General features: G+C 45.7%; 1 protein-coding gene across 4 annotated transcripts in view; it reads right to left on the bottom strand.

The window, feature by feature from the left end:
• TNRC6B (trinucleotide repeat containing adaptor 6B) overlaps positions 1–8826 on the bottom strand; it is a 258174-nt gene extending 249348 nt beyond the window's left edge. For 3 of the 4 annotated variants that reach the window (XM_060112593.1, XM_060112595.1, XM_060112591.1), the window contains exon 1: positions 8638–8826. The gene's annotated coding sequence lies outside the window, so the exon portion shown is untranslated. Of the gene's footprint in view, positions 1–8500; positions 8565–8637 lie in introns of those variants that run through there. The other variant, XM_060112592.1, reaches the window with a different exon arrangement.
• Positions 8827–10648: the final 1822 nt, after the last annotated feature.

Here is a 10648-nt window from a genome sequence, read left to right on the forward strand (position 1 = left end):
AGAATCAAATTAAACTAATGCTGGTTCAGTGAACCGCTTAAAGACTTATAGATAAGTAAAATTAAAACTTCAAGCTGTAGAAGTCGTCTTTCCCAGTACATGTACCTGGAGACCCTTCTGGGTAATCCTTTCTGATTTCATCCCTTTCACTGGTTCAGTATCTGGCCCTGTGAGGTAGATCAGCACGGGCCTCGGGCAATCTGGAGGTCATTTCCTTTACTCTCCACTCCTAGATAAGCTTAAATGAGTTACTGCTTTCTAACTCCACCTGAAATCATTTGCATGGTTACAGGTACTATACTCAAGCAACTATATTAATTAGAAGCGACAAGCATCATTCTGGTTTATGATTAGCTTCTTTGAATGGTACTTTATAATGCCTTTATGAATTCAAATGTACGGAATCACAACATGATTTCCAAGATTATTTCCAGTTCTGAAATGCAGTGTAATCTAAGAGTCTGAGTCTGACATGACACGGTTAGCCTGTAGGTCAGCTGCTGGCCCTGTACCCCAACACCAGCCTTATAAAAGCACACCACTGTGCCATCTTCTCCATATACTAAATATGCTCCTTCGGGCCTCTGTGCAGGCTGTTCGCTCTGCCTGAAATGCCCTCTTCCTCTATGACTTACTGGAAGTGTCACCTTCCCTGGAACACTTTTCTGGACCTCCAGTTGTGTGGACAACTTTCCTTTTCACCCCTGCCTCCTCCCCATATGCCTTCTATAGCACTTATTGCACTAAATGGCACTCATTTGTGTATGTGTCTGCCTTACCTACTTCGCTGTGAACTCCTCGGGAGCAAGATCTCTTCTCATCCCATCCTTGTAGTCCTAGCTGCTAACCTAGCATTCAGCACATGGTGTGCACTCAAAACGTTCAGTGAAACTGTAGTCATGTGAGTCCCGACCACATAAAAAAAAGTGTTTAAAGGAATTACCATTCTGATCATTTTTACTAATAAGGATTAAAAAGGTACTCATTAAACTCTACAGTGGGGAGTTCCCTGGTGGCCTAGTGGTTAGGATTCTGGGCTTTTACTGCCATGGCCCAGGTTCAATCCCTAGTCCAGGAACTGAGATCCCACAAGCCACGCAACATGGCCAAAACAACAACAACAGAAAAAAACTCTACAATGACTAGATAAAATTTTCAGACAAATTAAAATTTTTCATTACAATATTCTTTCTATAATATTAAAATGTTTACCTATTACAAGTAGAAACTAAGAAAAAAATAAAACCTGGAGACAATCTAAAATGGAAAGCCCCTCCCTGCCCCCATATATTTAATTTATTTAAACCATTAGAATGATTTTTTAAATTCTATTTTTAGTTCTCTTTCTTAATTTATTTGAAAACTATTCATTCAGAATCTACTATGTGCAATTTACAGTGCTAGATACTGGTGATAAAAATGTGAACAAAACAGACAAGGTATTTTTATTCACATATCTATTTTCTAGCAGGGAAAACAATATACAAATTAAATGATTACTTAATTACAACTATATTAAGTGCTCTGAATTTTTAAAAGCAGCACATCTCCTAATCTGGGGTGGGGATGCTTAGAAAGTCACTACAGAAGTGACATATAAACTGGGCTCTGAGGATTGAAGAGGCATCAACTAGGGTTGGGGTGGGAGGCCTCCAGACCATGGGAATAGCAAGTGCAAGGAAGAGACCTTGAGTGGGGCGGAATATGCATTTCAGGAACCAGAAGGTCGGTGTTGCAAGAGTACAGGCAACCAAGGGGAGGACAGGAAATGTGGCAGGGTCTTCCCTGGGCATTCAGTGAGCAAGACAGAACAGGTGCTTATTCTCATGAAGTTTATATTCCAGAGGGCAGATGGCAGGGTTTTGGGGACTCATTAACAGTTTTAAGTAGGGGAGAAATGTGATCAGTTACACTTGTTTTTAGTTGTGTATTTGAGGTATAACATGTTGTGTATTTGAGGTATAACATACATAGAACAGATATGTAGTTTTAAACGATTATTCCTGCTGCAGTTTCAACAATTCTCTGAGGCAGAGAATTCTCTACTTACAAAAGAAAAAACTAAGGTTCTGCAAAACTAATTTATTTGAGGATATTTATTCAACAAACATTTGAGTGCCTACAATATGGCAGGCACAGTACAGTGTGTGCATTCATACAGAGATGAATGCAACAGTCTTGCTCTTAAGAAACTCACAATCTGATGGGAGAGACAGATCTAGGAACACTATATAGTGTAGTCCATGCTAGAAATGAGGAAAGTATAAGGGAGCAGAGAGGAATTCAATCTTCCTAGGAAGAATGAATCATTTCATCTCTGTGTTAAAGCTGCATTTTTTTCATACTATTAGTTTTTGAATTCTCAATCATTCCTGTGCTTGGAACACAGTAGGTACTCAAGCATATGTCTATGATACAAACCAACCCAGGTTTTCAACTTCTAGTTCGGTGCCTTTCCAGTAACTAAATATGCCCCTAACTGGAAGAGCATGCATTAATTCCAAGGAGTTCTTCTTTTGAAGCTGCTTTTGAAGCCAGCTTACAAACCACAAAAGAAAGTATCATTAAATTAAAGTCAAACCTCATTTTTTGACCCAGCCTGAAAACCCATAACAATATCTAAACATAGTTTTTTTTGTTGCTGTTGTTTGTGTGTTTTTTTTTGCGGTACTCGGGCCTCTCACTGTTGTGGCCTCTCCCGTTGCGGAGCACAGGCTCCGGACGCGCAGGCTCAGCGGCCATGGCTCACGGGCCTAGCCGCTCTGCGGCATGTGGGATCTTCCCGGACCGGGGCACGAACCCGTGTCCCCTGCATCGGCAGGCGGACTCTCAACCACTGCGCCACCAGGGAAGCCCAAACATAGTTATTTTTTTTAAAGCAAATCTTCATTCAGAAGAAATTCTCCTATGAAGACAATCAAGAAACTGCCATCTAGTCCTTCGTAATTCATGATCTCTGTCCTCAAAGAACTTATATTTTGGTTTCTAATTGGAAAGATAAAACGTAGCACATAGAAAGAATAAAACAAAATACAAGGTAGCATTTGTTCATTGATTTAACATATTTACAGACTGCTTAATACAGGCCAGGTAAGGAGCCATCTTAGGGATGCAAAAATGAGCAGGACAAAAGCCTGCCTTCAAGGAACTCAGTCTTATGGAGGAAGCCAAGAATAACACAGCCCAGGACAATAAGAGTTGTAATTCAGCAGGTACGCACAGATGAGAACACAGTTGCCATTGGTTCTAATTCATCAGGCACCTATACCTATGCCTTATCAGTTATTAAATATTTTAACACTACCTCTGATTATAATACAAATTGATAAATAAATAATTGCTATATGAAAAAACAATGACACGAAAAAATTAACATTAAAATGGCTCAGAGGAGATGGTGAGAACTGAAGTTTAGTGATGGTCTTAGGCCTCCGGGTTTCTCAGCAAGGAAGGTTAGCATATTTGGATAAGGAGTTGGTTGTAGGGAAGCGGAACAGAGTTACCAAAAGGCCAGTGGTGGCAACTACCCAGGTATAGCCCTCCATCTGTGTTGAGGACAAGGCTTAGAGTTGTGCTGTCCAGCATGGTAGCCACTAGCCACATGCAGCTTCTGAGCACTGGAAATGTGGTTAGTCTGAATTGAGATGTATTAAATGAAAAGTACACTCCAGATTTCAGAGTTTCACATGAAAAAAAGGATGTAAAGCACCTCAATAATTTTTTTTTACTGATTATATGTTTACGTAATATTCTGGATATACTGAAGTAAATAAAGCGTTATGAAAATCAATTTCACCCTTTTTTTCTACCTTTCTAATGTGGCTACTAGAAAATTTAAAATTACATATGTGGCTCACATTTGCGGCTTGCATTCTATTTCTACTGCACAGTGCTAGTCCAGAGAGCTTTAAATAACAAGCTACAGAGTTTAATCCCTTGAGGCAATGAAACACTATTGAATGTTTTCAAACTTAAGTGCTTGTGGTAGATTTGGGGAGGGGACAGGAAACATAAAGCACTGTTTCAGGAAGACTAGCCTGGGGGGCAATCCCTAGCGTCAAGACACTAGAGGCAGTTGTCAATGTCAAAAGGCCAGCAAATGTCAAAGGGTAAGCAGGCTCAGCTGGAAAGTATACAAGGTCTTTAGAAGTCCCACGCTGGGTGTAGAGAGGAGGAAGAAATCAAGAGCAGGGTGAGGTGAGGGAAGAGTAACAGCTGCAAGCACTGACATGAGCCTGGATAACCAAGGTGCACTGCTCAGCAGACTAGCAAGCCCAGCCCTGGTTTAGGTTTAGGTTAGATCTCAACTGGCTCAGTGGTAAAGGCTCCCAGGCGGAGGTGCAATTCAAGAGAACAAAATCCGTGTTCTCTTTAGTGATTTCAGATCTATCTCTACGTGGCAAGACCTCCACCAGGCGGGATCAAGTCCAGAGGAGTAGAAAGCAAGGCTACCGGAAACTACAAGACAGCGATAAATTATGAAAGCAAAAGCCCAGACTCACAACACTGCCAGCAAATATTTACTGAGATTTTGCTGTATGCCTGATACTTGGCTTGGCTCTGGAGGCATGGGAAGCAAAACAGACATGGTCCTGAATCACAAACTGCAGTGAGAGCTATGAAGAAAGAACAGGAGCTCTGAGACCTAATTAAGGGTGGATGGGAGTAATGGGATGAGGTCATAAAGGAAAGACTCTCTGAAGAAGAGACAATTTCATCTTAACCCTGAAGTCAGGTGGGTAAAGACTAGGGGGGAAGAACAGCCCAAGCCAGGAGAGTGGTATGTACAAAAACCTTACAGCTGGAAAAGGCTTGGGTAATTCAAAGAATTGAAACAAAGGCTGTGTCTTAGAATGTCAGGAAGGCAGGTGGGCCATAAAAAGGTGAGAGAAGGCTGGAGAGGCAGGCAGAGGCCAGATCTTGCGAAGCCTCAAAGGATGAAAAATAAAATCCTAAACGGGTCTGAGCGCAATGGGAAGCCGTGAGGGGTTCTGACCAGGGAAATCCTGATGGGTTCTAAGTGTTCCAACCACCTATGCTCTGCTCAGCCTACTGAACAGAAGCCGGCTTGGCAGCAGAGGGGCAGGAGCCAGCATTTGTAGCTGAGTAGCAGGATAGCTGGTCTGGGGTAAGAGTTTAATATAAGGCCCTTCAAGTGTTCCAGGGTTACAAGGCTGGGAGAAGGATGGCACCACCAAAAAATATAGAAAAATCTGATGGAAGAGCTGGTTTGGGAGCCATTAGCTGGGAGGCAAAGTTAGGCACAATTCTAAACATACCGGGTATGAAGGACTAGGGAAGAATTCCAGCAGGTATATGGATGTTGTTTAGAGAATGGAAGAGAGATGAGGCATGGATCCTCAGGTTAATAGACAGAAGTGATAGATAGTTTAAATCCCAAAAGTAAATAACGCTTTCAAGGAGTAGAAAAAGACAAAAAAAAAAAAAAAAAAGACAACAAAAGGAGCCTGAGTTCGATACTTAGTGTTAATTTCTCTCTGGGATGGAAGTCAGGAGAAAGGGCTCTCAAAAGGGATAGAGCACGAGGGAGTCTTCTGGGAGTGATGGAACTGTTCTGTATCCTGGTTATGGTGATGGTCACATGAATCTGTACATGTACTAACATTCACAGAAACGTACACACACTAAAAGTCATTGTTATTATATGTTATTTAAAAGTAAAAAAAAAATTTTTTTAAAGGGTGGGGTAGTCAAAAGGACTGAGCTACAGGGAGACAGAACAGAACAGGATAAAGCCCGAAAGGATGCTCTGGGAAATTTAACCATTAAATTAAATGGCAACCTTGGAAAACGCCTCAGTGAGTGGTGGTGAGGTTAAAAGCCAGGCTGCAAAGGTTCAAGGATGACTAAGTAGTGAAGGGAAGCAGTCAGTATAGCCTCCTCTGTTAGAATTCTGGAGGTGAAAGGAAGAACAGAATGGCACAGGAGCTCAAACAGATAAGAAGTGGGAGATTAGCAAACTAGCAGAGCCAAACTTCCCAGACTCTATGAATTGCTCCCTTTAAGTATTCTTCTAGAACATGCCTTTTGCACATGAGCTGTTCACTTTCTTATTGTCCCTTAAACAAAAACTGCTAAAATGAACCCGAAATCATGACATTTTTAACTCTGTTCCTTAGTCAACTGATATTTACTGTGCTCCTACTATACAGTAAGCACCCTGCTGGATACAAAAGTGAATAACGCCTGGGCCCTCGAAGAGCACACAGGATTAATCACGACAGCAAAGTTACTGGAGTGATCTGCATGAAGGGCTCTGAAAGCCTTGACCTCTGAATTAAACACATTTTAATTTACCTTTATAAAAATTAAATAAGGAGGAAATTAAAGCAAAGCTTAGATGTAACACTAGTAAAAATGTTCCCGATTCCTAAAAACTAAGAATGAGTTTAATTAATTCTTAAGTTAGGTATGGGGAACGTAATCATCAGTAGCATTTCCCTTTTCCATCCCTCTCTACTTTTCAGTGTGCTCTGCATTTCTTCCTCTGGATAACATAGGGGGAAAAATGGAACAAGCACAGGCTTTGAAACCAAACAGACTAAGACTAAACCGATGCCCTTGAACTTCCTAGCTCTGTGGCTTTTGCAGGCTCTTTTTCTCATCCATAAAACAGTAATGACACCTACCCCGCAGGCTTAAGAATTAGGTAAAAATATAAACAGGTTGGCATACGCAAAACACGCAAAAAATGTCAGCTTAGGGCTTCCCTGGTGGCGCAGTGGTTGAGAGTCCGCCTGCCGATGCAGGGGACACGGGTTCGTGCCCCGGTCCGGGAAGATCCCACATGCCGCGGAGCGGCTGGGCCCGTGAGCCATGGCCGCTGAGCCTGCGCGTCGGGAGCCTGTGCTCCGCAACGGGAGAGGCCACAACAGTGAGAGGCCCACGTACCGAAAAAAAAAAAAAAAAAGTTAGCTTAACATTATTACTACCATTTGAAGAAATGGTATTGTTCTGATTTAAAACATTTTTAAGTGCTTCCATTTGAATGAGAAAAAAATCATCTTTTTTCCCCAAGGGCATGACATTTATGTGCTACCTTAGAAAAACAGCTTGGGAATTTCTTCTCCTTAAGTCCTATCAGGAACTATTTTGCTCGAATAATGATGTTTGGGACAAGCACTTAAAAACAGTCAAGAACTAAGAAACTATAAAGGCATCATTATTATCATCACGGCATCCCAAGTGGAACAAGCCAGTCTGATTTGTGATCTGGATACTTGCCTTAGTGTATGGACCTACTACATTCACATCTCTCCTACTACCTACCTAGTGTGACACTGCACACTTGTAGAGTTGTCAATGTTCTAAAAGTTCTGCTTTTTAAGAGGCATTTACAAAACACTAGCAAAAGAATAAACATAGTTTCAAAGCCAAGATGCTTCTCCAAATCAATAGGAAACTATCATCCTATTGTAATTCCCCACAACCAGGAAGGAAATAGCCTCTATTGTTAAACCTGCACAAAATGCTAAGATGTAAGATTTCTATACAACTCATTTCTGTTTCCTTAACTGCTGGGGGGGGGGGGGACAGTAATTAATGACGTTTTATTCACTGACCATGGGGAAACATCTCTGGCCAATTTTGCTGTATAATTTTGCTTATATTGTAAGCAAATGGCCAACTTGAAATTCACCTTATCCCTCGCTTCAACCTCTAGCACAGACGCTAAAAAGTAACAAAACAGCCAAAAGATACATGAGAAAGCAAGGAGCCTGAAAAGACCCAGACTAGTTCTCGGTGCCCAAAGAACTGAGGATGGGCTGGTCCTTAAGGAGCCTGACAAGAGGCTACCTTTACTGGGTGTCTTCAGCCACTATAGTGCATTTAAGCCCACTGTGGAAACCCACTAGTTTGAAACCAAAGGGCGCAGGACCAGGGAATGCAGAAAACACTTCGGGCTGGTCGTCCGCTGATATTCCCCTCGCCCTCCTTTCCCCGAGGAGGTTGAATCTTCTCTCGAAGGTGGCCACACACGCACGGCTCTGGGGTGAGGGGTGGGGGCGGGAGCGGGAGCAGGGGAACGCATTCACTCCGTCACGCAGGTCCTGCACACAGGTGGGGACGGGAAGGCTCCGAGGCCTGCCACCCCGCTCTGCCACCGCCAGGCAGGGGCCCCGACGCGCCTCCGCGGGCCTCAGCTCTCCGCGGGGACCCCTCCCTGCCCCGAGGTCCCCCGGCGACGGGAAGCGAACTCGACTCGACCAGCCCACCCGGAAGCCCTCCCCCAGCTCACACCTGCCGGCGCGTGACGCCCGGAGTCGCGCTCGTCTGCCGGTCCCGGCCCGGCCATTCGGGGCGCCCCTTCCCCGCGAGCGGATGTCGCCCGCGTCCCTCCCAGCCCCGGGGTCAAACCCACCAGACGCCCGCCCCGCGGGGCGCGCGCCCAACGCCGCCACCCCCGCCAACCCCGCGCGCGCTCACGCCCCTCCCGGCCCTTTCCCCGCCGCGCGCGCTCACTCGCGAGGACACGCACACGCTGCGCCTCAGCTTGACAGGCCGACCCCGCGCCGCGCGCTCCCGCGGGCGTCCTCGCCCACCCGGCCGGCCAGCTCTGACTGGGCGGTGAGCGGGGGAGGGGAAGGGCGGCGGTGGCCGTCGGTCCTCACTTACCACTGAGCCGTGCCGGCTCCGAGTGCGCGGCGTTCCGCTGTGAGGCGATGCGCCGCGATGCGCGCGGTCCCCGCTTCTCTGCAGGCTATGGAGGCGACGTAGTAGAGGGACTGAGGGGCTCGGTGGGGGGGATCACTCCCTCCCGCTTCACCTCCGAGAAACACGGGGACCCCAGGAACTAAAAACAAAATAAACAAACTTTCCCCTCCGCCTCCCTCCCCCAAAACCACAACACAAACACTCGGGGGCCCGCCCAGAGCCCCACTCCATTGGCCGCAGGGAGGATGCTGCCGGCCCTCACTGGCTGGCTTTTGTGCCCGTCAAGCTGCCATTCCGCCCCTCCAATTTCTCGCAGCTGCCGTCGTCCCTCATTGGTCAAATGCGTTCCGTTTGACGAGCTACGATTGGCTGAGCTGTCTGCGCCAATCATTCGGGGGCACACCCCCTCAGCATTCCAGAGACCTTTTCCTCGGTCGCAGACTCGGAGAGGCGAAGGGGAAACTAGAGCATGATGGCGGCCGAGCTCACTTGGCACAACCATCGTCTTTTTCCTTTTATTAGCTCATTAGTGCCTCGCCCTCGCGCTGTTTCCCCTAAGCTCCTTTCTCCATCCAGTACTGCCTAATAACGGAATCTATACGTCCCGGCTCCTTGATTTATCCCCGCCGAAGTGCTGAGTGTGGGCTGGTTGTGAATCATTGGACTGTCCGCATGTCACTCCCTAGTCAAATCTTCAAACTATTGGTGGAACAGCAAGGAAGTCCGTCCAACAACAAGGGCTAATGCCATTGGTTTGTCTCCACTGAGTTCTTTCCTGGTACCTTATTGGGCAAATAGGCTCGTCGGTCAGATCTGGATTCGCTGTGCTGTGGTTAATTGTTTGCTAGGGAGTTTGAATGACTCCCGTCATTTGGCCTGTGATTGACGATAGTAACGATTACCATTTATTGCATGCCCGCTTTGTGCCAACCATGCAGAGTTCTTTACAAGGACTATCGTTTGAGCCTGTGAGCTTTACGTTCTCTAAATTTTACAGTTAGGAAACTGAGGCTCCAGAGACGTTAGGAAATTTGCCCAAGGTCACCTAGATATAATGTAGTTGGTAGACCAGCATTTGGTCCTAGGTCTGTCTGACTCCAGAGCCTTCGCTCTTTTCACTGTACTGTAGTGCCTTTCCCTTAGCCTAGAATCATACCCATCAGCCAACCCAACATCTTCCAAAGCTTTCAATCAGAACCTAAGTTCCTCAGTTAGTTTCTGGAGGTGACATTGCTGGGGACTAAAGCTATGGAACAGGCTGTCATTGCCTCCACTGCATCCTCTTCTCCAGCACCTATTCCTCCCCACCCTGAATTAAACAGTCTTGGTGGTTCCTGACCAGAAGCCTATCTACCTTTATGTTCATTTTCTCAGCTTTATAAATAAATGGACACTTCTACCAGCCTTCTGTTTCAAGCCGACCTTCCTGACCCACACCCATCCATCTCCAGCTCACTCTCTTTTGAGAGAGTCCTCAAGAGCCAGAAACAAGAAGAGAGTCTAAGGAGAGAAAAAGAATAAATCGGTTTAGAAATAAATAATTTACTGTATGCAAATGGAACAGTCCTTCAGCTCCTGGATAGCTTCCAGAGTAGCCCCTGATGCTGTGCAAGACAAGTGCTCCTGGCTTGTGGCCATTGGATTCTTTCTCTGTGGCCGCTTTCAGCAAAGTGAATCCAACATTCCAGCCAGGGGAGGGCAGAATGCTTAGGACCCACTGCCAGAGAGCCGGCCCCAGGCTCTGGGACTGAAATGATCTCCAGGAGCACAGTGCTGGACGATAGCCTGCATTCCGTCTCGGGTAATTAACATTTTACCATCCCAAATCCCCACCCCCTGTAGCTTCAGTGGGATCACTGCCCTTGTTTCGTCTCCTGATACAAGCTGTTGTGTAACCGCATTGGCACTGCTTTAATAGTAAAACAACCACTGTAAGACAGTAATAGTGCTCAACACTTATAGCCTTTCAGCA

This window comes from Mesoplodon densirostris, chromosome 11, assembly GCF_025265405.1.
Source record: "Mesoplodon densirostris isolate mMesDen1 chromosome 11, mMesDen1 primary haplotype, whole genome shotgun sequence".
NCBI classification, from domain to species: Eukaryota; Metazoa; Chordata; class Mammalia; order Artiodactyla; family Ziphiidae; genus Mesoplodon; species Mesoplodon densirostris.